Here is a 14,432-nt window from a genome sequence, read left to right on the forward strand (position 1 = left end):
CTACTTGAATGGGTAATATCACAGTTCCTTTAGAGGACCTTTCCTCATCATCATATGCCTTTATGGTAATCTTCTTGCAAGGATCAATAGATTCTTCTGAGAAGCCTAATGCACGGATAAGCTTTAAAGTACATATATTAAGTCCGGCTCCTCCATCTATTAAGACTCTTTTTACTCGGTGTTTGCAAACAATGACTTCAATATGGAGAGGAGTATTATGCGGGTGGATTAAGGAAGCATCATCATGTTCTGAGAAGGTGAGGTTATGAGGTTCAGTCATATGGGCGACCATGGCTTGAAATCTGTCTGTATCCAAATTTTGAGGTACATTGGTTTCCAATAGTGCTTGTTCTAATATGTCTTTGTGCTTTAGTGATAGTTTCAGAAATTCTAGTATAGATATCTGTGCTGGAGTTTTACATAGTTGGCTAACCAAGTCATATTGGATTTTTGGTGTGATAGTTGTAGGTGCAGTATGTCCTTTCAAGACATATTTCTGAGTTTGGGTTGTTACATTGATAGATTCGTGATCACGCTTATCTCGGATGGTGATGACATTTACTTGATGATCTTCAGCTGATATGTGATTTATGGTGTTGTTGTAGATATGGTTGATATGAGCTCCGCATGTATCATTCGAGGTTGAAGCTCCATCTTTGTTGTAATTTGGAAGAGGATTTTTAAAGGCTCCATGATCACTATTTGTTTTGAGACCATCTATTGTTAAGTCACCTCAATCAATCATATCTTGCACCACGTGTTTTAACCTCATGCAATCATTCATCTGATGACCCTTGTTACGATGGTAACCACAATAGTGTGAATCATTCCACCAAGGTGGTTTAATTTGGGGTTCGTAGTTGCTGATTGGAGGCAAAGAAAAAATCTTGTGTGCCAAAAATTCTCTGAATGTTGATTCTAGTGATTGCCCCAATGGTGTGAAGATACGCTTCTGGAAATTGTTTGTGTTGTTGCGTGAACTGTTGTTAGGTCCTGGATTCATGTTTTTGTTTTGAGTATCATTGGTGTTGTTTGTGTTGAGTTGTCCTTGATCGGTGTTTGGTGCATATGTGTGAGCATTTGGATTAGCAATCTTAGGATTTTTCGTGTTTTGAGGATTTTCGGATAATGCGAGCACTGGTTGCTTAGATTTGGGATCATATGATTCATTGTTGCCTTCGGTTTTGTTTCGAGTCCAAAATCGAGATTTGTCAAGGTTGGTGTTGTTCTGGGTATTGTAGTTTGATGAGTTTGTTCCTTCCTTGTAGAATTTGAGTGTTCCCTTTTTGACACATGCTTCTTCTACTTGAATGCCATTCTCAATTAATTTAGCAAAAGATGGTATGCATTGAAGTTTTAGTCTGTAACTCATTTCACTATTCAAGTTATCGATGAAGATTTCCATTTTCTCCTTCTCGGGAATATCTCGAGGATATCTGGAGACCATACGTCACCAGCATTGAAGGAATACCATGAATGTTTCATTGTTCTTTTGTTTGGTGTTACAAACATCTAGCATGGTTATGGCATGTTGGATGTTGTAGGAATATTGGGTTATGAATTTGTTAACCAATTCATCAAATGATCTGACAAGTGGTGTAATTTTGGATAACCATTCCATGGTTTGCCCTCCCAAGCTTCTAGGGAATAACCTCATCAAATAGGTGTCATCATGAGCAAATTCAAGGCTCATGGTGCAAAATTCTCGAACATGATCTCGGGGATCACTTTTCCCATCATATTTATCAAATTTGGGAACGTCTGAGTTGGGAGGAAAAGGCACCATGTTCAATCTTCTGTCAAATGGATAAGGACAGATTTCGTTTAAAGAGTACTGCACTATTGTACCTTATTGCATATCATGTATTTGCCTTTGCAACATTTGCATTTGTTGAGTAAGGGCAGCCAAAGGTATATTGTCTTGTCGAGGGAAAAGTTCTTCGCTTGTATTTGTTCTTAGTTGAAAAGGTGTGGTAAATGGTATATTTTGCTCTGGTGTTTCTAGTTCGGGTATACGCATTTATGGTATGCGTTGTTCAGGAATGTGTTGCTCAGGTATGTGTTGTTCAAAGTTACGGGTTTCTTCTTCTCTTTGTTGTTCTTGATATGCATATTGTTGAGATCCAGTTTTAAAGATGTTTGAGTCTAAATCTTCGGAAAGTTTAATGCCTTTACTTGTAAGCATGAGCAGATATTTTTCTTTGTCATTTTCCATGAGCCTTTCTACAAGCTTTTGGAATGAAGGGTTTTCCTGACATTCCTTAAGAAGTGCTTCAGTAATTTCAGGTTCTTCTAAGGGTGGAACTTCAAAAGGATTTGACAATCTTCGATTCATACTAGACTTAGCGTGTGTCTCGCTTTGTTGGTTTCTTTGAGAGCGAGTAACAGGCATTTTAGTAGAAACTTTTAGTGATGAAAGGGACAAAAGCCTCGTTGATATGTTGCTCGACGGTGGGTGGTTCTGGTCAAGGTGTGTTATAAGTGATACACTCGTCGGGCAAGAATGTTGGATTTATTTTTCCGCCGTGGTTTATGATTTGATTGAAAGCAGACTTTTGACAGTAAGCTCTTGTCTTCAAGGGTTCCTTGTCAAATTCGTTGGATTTGTTTTGGATACAACGTTTGACATGATGAAGGAATACTCGATGAGATTTGAAGAGTTGACGATTGATGTATAAGAACTTGTTTCTCTTGATGAATTTGGAAAAACTAGGTTATTGTTTCTTCAATGTGATGTTACGGTAAATGTTCTTTCTTCTCAAAATATGAGGATTAGTCATGCATGAGTGATCAATGGTTTCCTTTGATTTGTTTGGATTCAGTTGATCTTGTTTGAAAAATTTCAAATCTTACTTTATTAGAGTGAAGGTTTAGATGCCCCTTCACGACAAAATGTGTCAAATGATATGGATAGAAGCTTCCTGATATGGAAACTTGATTTGACAACTTGAAAATTTTAAAAAAGTGTTTTTTTGTGAGATAAAATCCATAAGATGGTAAAAGATTCTGTTGATACTAATGATGAGGTTTTCAGATTATGATAAGATAGACATGTTTTATCGTGCGATTCGTTTAGGATTTTACAACGTTTGTTTTGACACAAATTTAGCTCAAGAAATAGTCTTAATGGTTTGTTTTTGATATTCTTGTTTGATGAAAAATGATGTTTGATGAAGAAGGCTTCAGAAAATGTTTTTGAAATTTTTAAAATTCCTCACTGTTTTTCTCTCTGTTTTTGTGTTTTGGATTATGCACTAAAAAAGAGACTATATGCGTTACAAAAATTACTCTATGCGCTAAAATAACGACCACACGCGCTAGGCTGCCCCCAGACACGCGCTAAAGTTTTGAATGTTCAAATTTGTTTTCCATTTATTGTGAAAAATCTATGCGCTGCCCTGGGCCTACAACGCGCTAACCTGTGAACCTGATGCGCTAATGTTTAGCCTCCATGCGCTAAGCTGATGCTTCCATGTGCTAGACTATTTCTTTGATGCGCTAAATGATTTTACATTATTTTGCTTTGAGATGAAACGCTACTGTTTGGAACTGATGCGCTAATTTGATGTTTTGATGTGCTAACAAAAAGTCTGCACGTGCTAAGAAGTTGCTCTTATGCGCTAAACTGCCTTGATTTTTCCTTTGGTTGATTTTTTTTTCAAATTTTGAACTTTTATTGTGAAATTTTCAAGTTCGATGGATGATTTTCTGAAGTAGTAAATGCAAGCACGGTACAAAAAGTACAACCATTTTGCCTAATCTAACAAAAAGTGTATGTTCTGCGAGGATGTGTTCAAATCCCCAATGTGTTAACAGGTTTTAATACAAATAATACACTTCAGAAAGACTCTTTAGTCAAGGGTCATAAATAACATCATAGCCCACTAGTCTCGATACTCCATCAGCTCAAACAGCCGTGTCACCCCCTAGAGGGTGCCCGTTTTTTTGCCTTTTGCCAGAAATTAACCCAAAGTGAATCGTTTCATAGTTGAGTAGTTATCTTGGGAGATATATGGTGAGTAATCTTGGGGGCGGATTCTTCCCCACCCTTGCACTATGATGTTATAAATGTCTAGTTACTGACTCGGTTCAAAGCTTCTATTTCTATGGTTCGTAATCAGGCTTCCCGTTCGGCCGTCAGTGATAAACTCCCTCATGAGGCTTCCCAACCTTTAGAACAAAGGCTTTATGTATCTTAAGGATACTGGGGGAAGGCTAATCGTTGCGCGCAACCGTTGAAAAGGACTTTCGTCACTTCCCACGTTTGATTATAGTGGATTGGAATTCTTAGCGTCAAAGTTGTTCCCCACTTAGGTCGTTCCCTTCACACCGGCCATAAACGGCTTTAAGAGTTGATTTCAACTCATCGGGAAGGCAGGCCTGCTAAAGGTTTTATTGCTTGAAGTAAAGAAATCTTTTAAGAGTGGTCTGGATTTTTGATCACCTAGTTAAGGGGAGAGCATATTCCTTCCACTTTCGAGACAAGGCAATCAAGTTGTTCTTTTTAGCCTTTAAGACAATGATTTGTTAACTTCTATGTGGAGATGTTGCTTCAACAAGCATGATGTTCTTTTTAATCCTTCATAGCGATGATTTTCTAATCTAGGAAAATAATTTGGTCAACAAAGCAAATTTTCGATCTTTGGTGGTCAGCAAAAGAAATCAATAAAAGAAAATTTCCAGCTCTACCTACAAGAAATTGTCAGAGTCCTGCAAAATTCCAATCAAATAGTTAGAAAAATCTGGATTTTGGTGGACTTCTACAAGTCTAAATTTAATTTCGGTTACAATTTTAATTTTTTCCTTCTGTCTGTAATGCGCTACAGAAAGGACTGCATGCGCTACAATATAACCTAGATGTGCTAAAATTATGTCTATATGCGCTACATTGTTTGTTGGATGCGCTACGCCGTGCGTCGGAAGCGCTGCTCTATTTTTCTCCTGCGTTGAGACCTACAGGAAAAGTGCTGATTTGTTGCGCTAAAAGATGGACTTCACACGCTGGATGATGGAATCCAAGCGCTAGATAGTAACTGGATGCGCTATCTAACAGACCCGACGCGCCAAACTATTTTTCAGATGCGCTACTCTGTTTTTCTTCCGCGCTGAGACCTATAGGAAAATATTAGTGGAAGTCATGCACTAAAGAATGGACTTCATGCGCTAGAGTATAGACCCCACGCGCTAAACAGTAAGCGTGAAGCGCTAGACTGTTAACCGGATGCGCTAGGGTATGTTTCTCACGCGTTGATTCATGTTTCCCGCGGACCTGCAGAAGTGGTTAACTTTAAAAACCCATTTGATATATGGGGTGTAGCCCCACAATGGGCGCCAGAAATGTATGCGGGAAAAGCAGGTCGATAGAACTCAATATGTGAAAATATTCCAAAAGACTTGTCCACACATACACAAGACTTTTTGATGCAAGCTATGGCGTCATGAATTATAACTCAACTTCCCAAGGTGGGTCCCATGGTTCTCTATCTTACAATGTCCCTCAAACCAATGTTTTTGCTCTCAGATCACTGAGCAAAATGGTTTAGGGATGGCAAATGCAAGAACGAGGGATACTTTGAGAGATTTTAGAATGAAATGCATCCTAAGCTATGCATGATTCTAAAAATGCAATGAACTAAATTATAAGATGACAAGGTTAGTATAAATACTATCCTAACATGATATATTTAGTCTATGATTGAGCTAAATGATAAAGAAAGTATTCTAAACATGCATATTTAGACTGATTCCTAGTTAAAAAAGAGGCTAAATGATGAGCATAAAATGAGATATGAAAGCTTGAATGTATTTGAGCATAAGTGTGATACTACAAATTTGGAGGATCATTGTTAAAAATGGAGGAATGAGAGCTCTATTTATAGCAAAAATAGGGCAATGGATGGCCAGGATTGAAAGAGTTGATCAAGGGTTGAGTTTGAAAGTTGGGGATCCATGTTTGCAATTTGCACTAATGAAATGGTGACAAGTGTCAACATAGGGTTGGGTTGAGAGAAGGGGTAGGAGACATTAAATGCCTAAGAAGACCTTAGGGTTATTTAGAAGGTAATGGTCAAGTCTAAATTAAGATTACCCACTGGATTAAGAGTTAATCCAAGGATAAACCTTTGTGCAAATGATTAAGAGATAATCAAGGTCAAAGCATTAAATGCTTGATGAGACCCTTGGGTTGGATGAAGGTTGAGTTAAAAGAAATTCTTTAACCATGTAAGAGGGTTTGAGTTAACCATTAATGGTTATGAAGACTCTGGGGAATTAAGTGGTTGAAGGCTTGAAGCCTTTAATGGTTATCAAAGACTTTGAGGAATTAAGTGGTTGAAGGTTTGAAGCCTTTAATGGTTATCAAAGACTTTGAGGAATTGAGAAGTGACCTCCTCTTGCTTAGGGATGTGACAAAGTTTAGAAGATGGGTTAGGCTAATTAGAAGCAATTAGAAGAGTCTAGAAGGGATTAGAAAGGAATTTAGGAAGGCAAGTGGGAGATGTAGGATTTTGCAAGTGGATGGAGGGATAATAGGATTTAATTGAATTTAATGAATTTCATTCAATTTGGTTGTAATTAAATAAATTAGATTTATTTAATTTAGGATAACTATTTAATTAAATTTGAATTTAATTAAAAGTGGATAGGGGGAATTTAATTGAATAAAATGATTTACTCGTTAAATGGGTATAGTGAATTTAATTTAAATAAATTGAGTAATTTACTTAATTAAATAGAGGAATGTGGGTATTTTAATTAAATTGGATTTAATTAAATAGAGAAATGAACATAAAATATTCATTTAGGAATATGGTCATTTTTATACGTCTACAGTATCAAGTAGATAAAATTCAGAAAACCATTAGACAATTCCTATGGTTAGATGGTAGAGGGAAATAGAGGAGGCATGTTGTAAGTTGGGAGTGGTGTTGTGTCACCAAGGATCTAGGGAATAGGGATTAAGGATCTTGGGAAGTGGGAAGTTGCTTTGGCTAGACCAAGTGGATCACAAAAGGTATGGACAGACAAGAGCCTTGGAAAGTGTTCATTAGGAGGAATATTCAAGATGCCAATAATAGAAGTGTCAGGTTGTGGAAATGATGCATATGCATGACATCCTGTTCAATAACCTTAATGCTACCCCATTAGGATCCAATGTGGTCTGTAGTATATGGAGGGCATGGGAAATTTTTAAGAGGTTTATTGAAAATGTTGAGGCGATAAATTATGAAAAAGGTGAAGTATGTGGGTAAAAGTTTGTATGGTGCAATATTGAGCATAAAGGCAAGAAATTTTCTCTCTTGCAAGGATTCTCAACTAAGAAATGGAATATAGCAGGGGTGACTGTTATTGGAAAGTTGTTCATGAACGATCAGTTTAAAGAAAGGGTAAAGATCTATACAAAATTCTCACTCAAACACAAAGAATTCTTGAGCATGTTAAGATGAAATGGAACCTTAAGTTGAATAACAATATGTGGAAAAAAACTATTGCTACTTGTTTGCCTAATGTCCTTGAACCCAAGAAAAATTGTTTTAGATGGGAGTTGCTTATCCAAATGTTGGTTTTATGTCCTAATAATTTCCATTTCCTATTTTGTGGTTATATTGAGGGTTGTTTTCATATATTATTTCAATACTAGTATGCTAAAAGTGTGCGGTCCCTATTCATGGGTAACTTTAGGGGTTGCGACAATTTATTTAAATCTTGTTTGTCTAAAATTCTTATGGGTTTTTCTTTGGGATGGATAAGAATTCTAATTTATTTGGGCTTTTGATGTCTACTAATATCCTTTGGTTGTTATGGAAGAGAAGAAATGAGAAGGATCAATTCTTAACAGGACTTTTGTAAAAGCTTTAACAGGCTTGGCTCCTAATAGGGCGAACTTCAGAAGAGTTCAGATATTATCTGGTGAGTCTCATCTCACCGTGGTTTTTACCTATTTGGGTTTTCCATGTATAAATACTTGTTTCATGTGGTGAATGTTTTTGTGGTTATGATCTTATTGTGATTTGATTACCTATTTTTGATAAGGCATGATAACCGGATGCATTGAGAAGTGAAGTATTGACATATGATAAAGCATTGGATGATTACAATTTAAATGAATTTTATTGTTAAGTTGTTGTAACAGTCAACCAGTATTCTTATGAGTATTGATCTTGACAGTGGTATTTCATTGATAAGATTACTTTTCATGTTTGAGTTTGAGTTTGGGAAGTTTGTATCAATTTTTCTATTTACTAATTCACCCCCCTCCCCTCTCAGTAATCTACTCGATATTTATTCTTTCATCATACCATCAAATTATACCTTATAGAAATGTGTTTTGATTTGAAATGAAATACCAGATTCTTTGACATATCAATAGCAGTAGTATTATCACAATGAATAACAATAGGCTCATCATAACATACCCTTATATCCAAGTTAACATTTGTTTCATCCATAAAATTTGAGTACAGTTGGTAGTAGCGGCTACATATTCTGCTTCAGTAGTAGACAATGAAGTGCATGAATATTGTTTCTTGCTAAGCCATGAAACCAACTTCTTCCCAACAAATAATGCACCACCAATAGTGCTCTTCCATTCATCCACATCTCTTGCCCAAACAGAATCTGTATATGCACATAATGTGAAGTCGTCATTCTTTGGATACAATAATCCAAAGTCTGATGTACCTACGAAATATTTGATTATCGTTTTGACAACAATATCATGAGTTTCTCTAGGATTTGACTAAAATCTAGAAGCAATACAAACAACATTCATTATATCAGGTCTAGTCGGAGTTAGGTACAACAAACCACCAATCATTGATTTGTATCTTCTCGGATTCACTTTAGGGGATTCATGATCCTTTGACAATTTGCAATCGGTTATCATAGGAGTACCGACAAGTTTAGAATTCTCAAGTCCAAATTTCTTAAGTATCTCCTGCACATATTTAGTTTGACAAATGAAAATACGTTTATCAGTCTAAGTAATCTGTAATCCTAAGAAAAAATTCATCTCACCAATCATAGACATTTCAAATTCATTCTTTATATTATCAACAAATTTCATGCATAGACCTTCTTCTCCTTCAAAAATGATATCATCCACAAAGACTTCAATAATCAATATATTATCATGCTCAATTTTGTAATATAAGTTACTATCATCATTACCTTTACTAAAACCAAGTTTTGAAAGATACTTATCCAATCTAGCATACCATGCTCTAGGGGCTTGTTTTAGTCCATATAAAGCTTTCTTTAGTCTACAAACCATGTCCTTGTCTTTTGATAAAGAAAACCCATTAGGTTGCTCAATGTAAACTTCATCTTCAAGATCTCCATTCAAAAATGCACATTTGACATCCATCTGATATACTTTGTAATTCTTGTGTGCAGCATTAGCAAGAAAAAGTCTTACTACTTCAATTCTAGCAACTAGAGCATAGGTCTCTCCATAATCAACTCCTTCTTCCTATGAATAGCCTTTGCAAACCAGTCTAGCCTTGTTCCTTACAACTTGACCTTCCTCAATTAATTTAGTCTTGAAAACCCATTTAGTTCCAATAATGTTCTTGTCTATAGGTCTAGGTACTAGTTCCCATGTCTTATTCTTTTCAATCTAATCTAGTTCTTTTTCCATTTCTTTTATCTAATTTTTATCCTTACTTGCTTCAATAAATGATTCTGGTACAATTTGAGAAATTAAACATACCTCTTCAGCAGCTAACCTTCTCCTAGTCATCACACCTTTCCTTTTATCTCCAATTATTTGATCTTCTGAATGATTTAGTTTTACATACCCAGGAGTCTTTGAATTTTCTTGATTTGCTGACTCATTTTGTTGTTCATCTGTCACTGTTGAGTTTTCTGATGTTACCGAAGTCACTGGTTCACTATTCTGAACCATTTCTTTCATTATCGATTCAGGTCTGATAAATTCATCTTTGGGTTCGTAATCATATGCTCTAATCTGATTACTGCCATGATCATCCACCTTGACATTTATGCTTTCCATTATCCTATTCAATCTTTTGTTATAACATCTATATGCTTTGATCTTAGTAGAATAACCAAAAAATATTCCTTCATCACTTCTAGGATCTAACTTTCCTAATACATCATCCCTTCTAATGTAACATTTACTTCCAAAAATTCAGAAATATCTGACAGTAGGAGTATGACCAAACCATAATTCATAAGGAGTCTTACTGGTATCGCCTTTAATGTGTACTTTGTTGAAAGTTTATTTAGCAGTATTGACAAGCTCTCTCCAATAGATATCAGGTAATTTAGCTTCTATCATCATAGTCCTTGCTGCATCTAATATTGTTCTGTTTTTCCTTTCTACCAATTCGTTATGCTATGGAGTCCTAAGTGCAGAAAGTTGTCTCCTAATACCATTCCTCTCACAAAAGTTGTTGAACTCATCAGATGTAAATTCACCGCCATGATCTGATCTTAAGCATTTTATCTTCAGGCTTGTCTCAGTTTCAACCATAGCTTTAAAGATTTTTAATTTCTCAAGAGCTTTAGATTTTTGCTTCAAAAATGCTACGCACATCATTCTAGAATAGTCATCAATAAGTAACATATATCTATCACCTTGAAAGCTTTTAGTCCTTGCCGGTCCACACAAATCAGTATGAATAAGATCAAGAATATCATTAGATTTATCATGTATACTTCTGAAAGAAGTTCTAACTTGCTTACCCATTTAACATTCTCTACATACTAGATTATGAGGTTTAACAATTTTGGGCAAATCTCTAATAGCCAGTATTCAACTGATATTCACTATGCAATCAAAATTTACCTGACACATCCTCTTATGCCATAACCAACTTTCATCAATTTGAGAAATCAAGCAAGCCTTCTCACCGAAGTTCAAATGAAAGATATTACCTTTGTTTTGAGTTCCAGAAGCAATTTCCAATCCAGATCTATTGATGATCTTATACTTTCCATCCTTAAATTGCAAATAAAATCCTCTATCCATCATCTGACCTACACTTAAGAGATTATTCTTTAAGCCTTCAACATAGTAAACATTATTAGTATTAGTCTTACCATCCAAAGATATTGTTCCTTTGCCTTTTATCCTACACACCTTGTTGTCTCCAAATCTGACCAATCCACCATCAAATTCTTGCAATGTTAAAAACTTTCTCTTCTCACCAATCATTGTGATGTGAGTATCCACTGTCTATAACCCATTCATCCTTTTCTTCAATTTTATTAGCCAAAGCCTTTTCCTCAGTATCAGTTGCTTCAATGATAGATTTCAGAGAATCGCCCTTGATAGCAATAAAGACCCAATCTTTGCGGGAGGAATCTCCATTACCGAATCACTCATAGGTTCATCATCATCATTAGAAGTACCAAAATCATCATCACCAACATAATAAAATGATTTGTCCTTATTCCTTTTGAATCTAAGTGTGCTCTAATATTCAGTATTAGGCTTTTAATTCCTCATAAATCTTTCATGATTCCTAGCAACTCTTTCAGGGCATCTAGAAGCAAAATGACCAATCTTATTGCATGAAAACCATTTAAAAGGGAATTTACCTTCATACTTACTTCCAACTAGTCCTTTAGGAATTCTTCTAGTAATCAACACTTCCAACTCTTCAAGCTCTCTTTTTTCTTTCTCAATTTCCTCCATATCCTTAGCATACATCTCTTTCCAATCTAGCTTCTGCTTATCGGAGGTAGATGCTTTAAATGCAGTCTCAGTTTTAGTAGCACTTTGATCTCAAAGTTCTTCAAGTTCAAAAGCAGTCAATTTCCCAAGTAATATATCTTTGCTCACAGGGGTACTTGACATTTCTTGGAGTTCATTGATAGCAATAGCCTTCATCACGTAAGATGAAGGTATAACTCTTAAAACTTTTGACACTATCTCATCCTCACTGACTGATCCACCGTAAATTTTGATACCCATGACAATCTCATTGACTTTATCCATGAAAGAACTTATCTTCTCATCTTCTTCCATCTTCAAAGTTTCATACCTTACCCGGAAACCTTCAAGTTTAGCAATCTTTACTGCCTGATCACCTTCATAAAGAGTTTCAAGCTTCAACCAGATCTACTTAGCATTCTCCAACTCTATGACATTCAATAACTTTTCATCAGATAGGGTGCCTAACAATGCTTCTTTTCCTCTCACATTATTTTCAGCTCTCTTTTAGTCATCAACAAGTGGTAGTGTTCTAGAATTAGGATCATGAGGTATATATCCTTTCACCACTATCTCCCAAACTTTAATTCCAGGACATCTGAGATGAATCTTCATTCGCTCCTTCCATATTTTGTAATTTGTACCATTATATATGAGACTCTCCTTCTGGTTGATGCTAATGCCATTGAATTTCCTCGAGCGGTTAAGCTTCTATAGAGAGGACCTTTCTTTGGTACCAATTGTTAGAATGCAATGATTCTGGGAGTAAACCAAGAGGGGGTTGAATCAGTTTACTGACAATACAACAATTAATTCAATTATAAACCTTAAACCAGAACACAACACAATGAAGAATATAGCATGAAAGCACAACACACATAACACCAATATTTGACGTGGAAAACCCAAAAAGGGAAAAACCACGATGGGAAACCTTACCCACAATTAGATGAATACTATGTAGTAGTATTGTGAACAATTACAATTGGGGTCTACACTTGTAGAAAGGCCACCAGCCTAGAGCGCACTTCTCATCACAAAGGAAATTCTCACTGACTTACATAAACTTCGAACAACAATCCGAAAAAAAAATGAACTGTAAAAGTAGCATCTTCTAGTGTTTGATACAGTTCCAGTTCAGCACAGATGTCTGCTTTGTAATACAAAACCTTTCCAACCTTCACTAGAATGATACGACTCTATTATCACATAATCCTCTCTCTAATAATGCAGATATAACCATACCATACCCAAATTACATGAACAAGTTGCCTATAAATACAGATCATCAACCTTGTTGACAAGGTCGGCTAAACCCTAAACCCATGAACCCATAATTAAAAAAATTACATCACACGATACCACCAGACCAATATTATAATTTACATTACATAGCATGGACCTAAATCAAGTAACCAAACAATTATAACCGTCAGGAATTCTTCTCAAACCAAAATCCAACATGCTTCACTAACTGGTAGAGACCCTTAGTGAAATAATAGAAAGTATAACCGAATCCAAATAGGACCATCAAAGCAACACACCATCCAATGAAAATTCACCAAATGATGTCCCAAACATGATAGAATTGATTCGATAAGCAGGACCCAAAATACACTAACCAAATCACCAAAGATTGCATATCAGTAAAGCTAACCAAGAACGCTAGAAACTAGCCAGTAAAGCCAAAAGTTAGCCCAATACTGGTAGATACTAAAAGTGATAATAACTAGATCACTAAATCATGAACCACCAGAATATAGAAAGCATATAACCATCAAACTATGCATCCAAAACTGATTCCAGGGATCTGATCATATCAGATCAAAATCACAACCAAAACCAAGATGATCACCAAGACTAACCAAGATAGATCCAACTGAGATACAATGTTGGCATCAATTACAACACTTAAAAAAATCCATCATATTGCCAACAATCTCCCCTTTGGTATTGATGGCAACACTGAATGTGAAAAACATCCAAGTGCCAAGGAATGCCAACAAACTCTCCCCATAGAGAAAAATATTTGATCAGAAATATAAAACACTTTCTTCAAAAGATCTGACTGTTTTTCACATGAACACCTTCTCCCCCTTTGACATCAATGACAAAGGACGGATACCAAACCAAGAAAAATGAACCAAAAAGCTGACTACACCCCTTGAGTAGTAGCACAATCTTCATCAACCCAAATCAGAAAGGTATGTCTGATAATCTTACCAGATTGATGCATCCCTGCATCTCTAAGTCTCTTTCGGTGGGTTGGTAACCCCCAACTGATCTCTAAGATATTTAAAAGTGTCTTTAGGAAATTGTTTCCATTAGAATATTTGCTATCTGCTCCTTAGTAGGCACATAAACCAATCTGATTTCCTTTGCTTCAACCTTTTCCTTCAAGAAATTATACCTTATAGAAATATGTTTTGCTTTGAAATGAAATACCCGAGTCTTTGCCATATCAATAGCAACAGTATTATCGCAGTGAATAACAATAGCCTCATCATAACTTACCATTATATCCTTTAACATTTGTTTCATCCATAAAATTTGAGTACAGTTGGTAGCAACAACTATATATTCCGCTTCAACAGTAGACAATGAAGTGCATGATTGTTTCTTGCTAAGCCATGAAACCAACTTCTTCCCAAGAAAGAATGCACTGCCAATAGTGCTCTTCCAGTCATCCAAATCTCCTGCCCAATCAGAATCTGTATATGCACATAATGTGAAGTCATCATTCTTTGGATAC

The sequence above is a fragment of the Cryptomeria japonica genome, chromosome 5 (genome assembly GCF_030272615.1).
Source record: "Cryptomeria japonica chromosome 5, Sugi_1.0, whole genome shotgun sequence".
Taxonomy (NCBI): domain Eukaryota; kingdom Viridiplantae; phylum Streptophyta; class Pinopsida; order Cupressales; family Cupressaceae; genus Cryptomeria; species Cryptomeria japonica.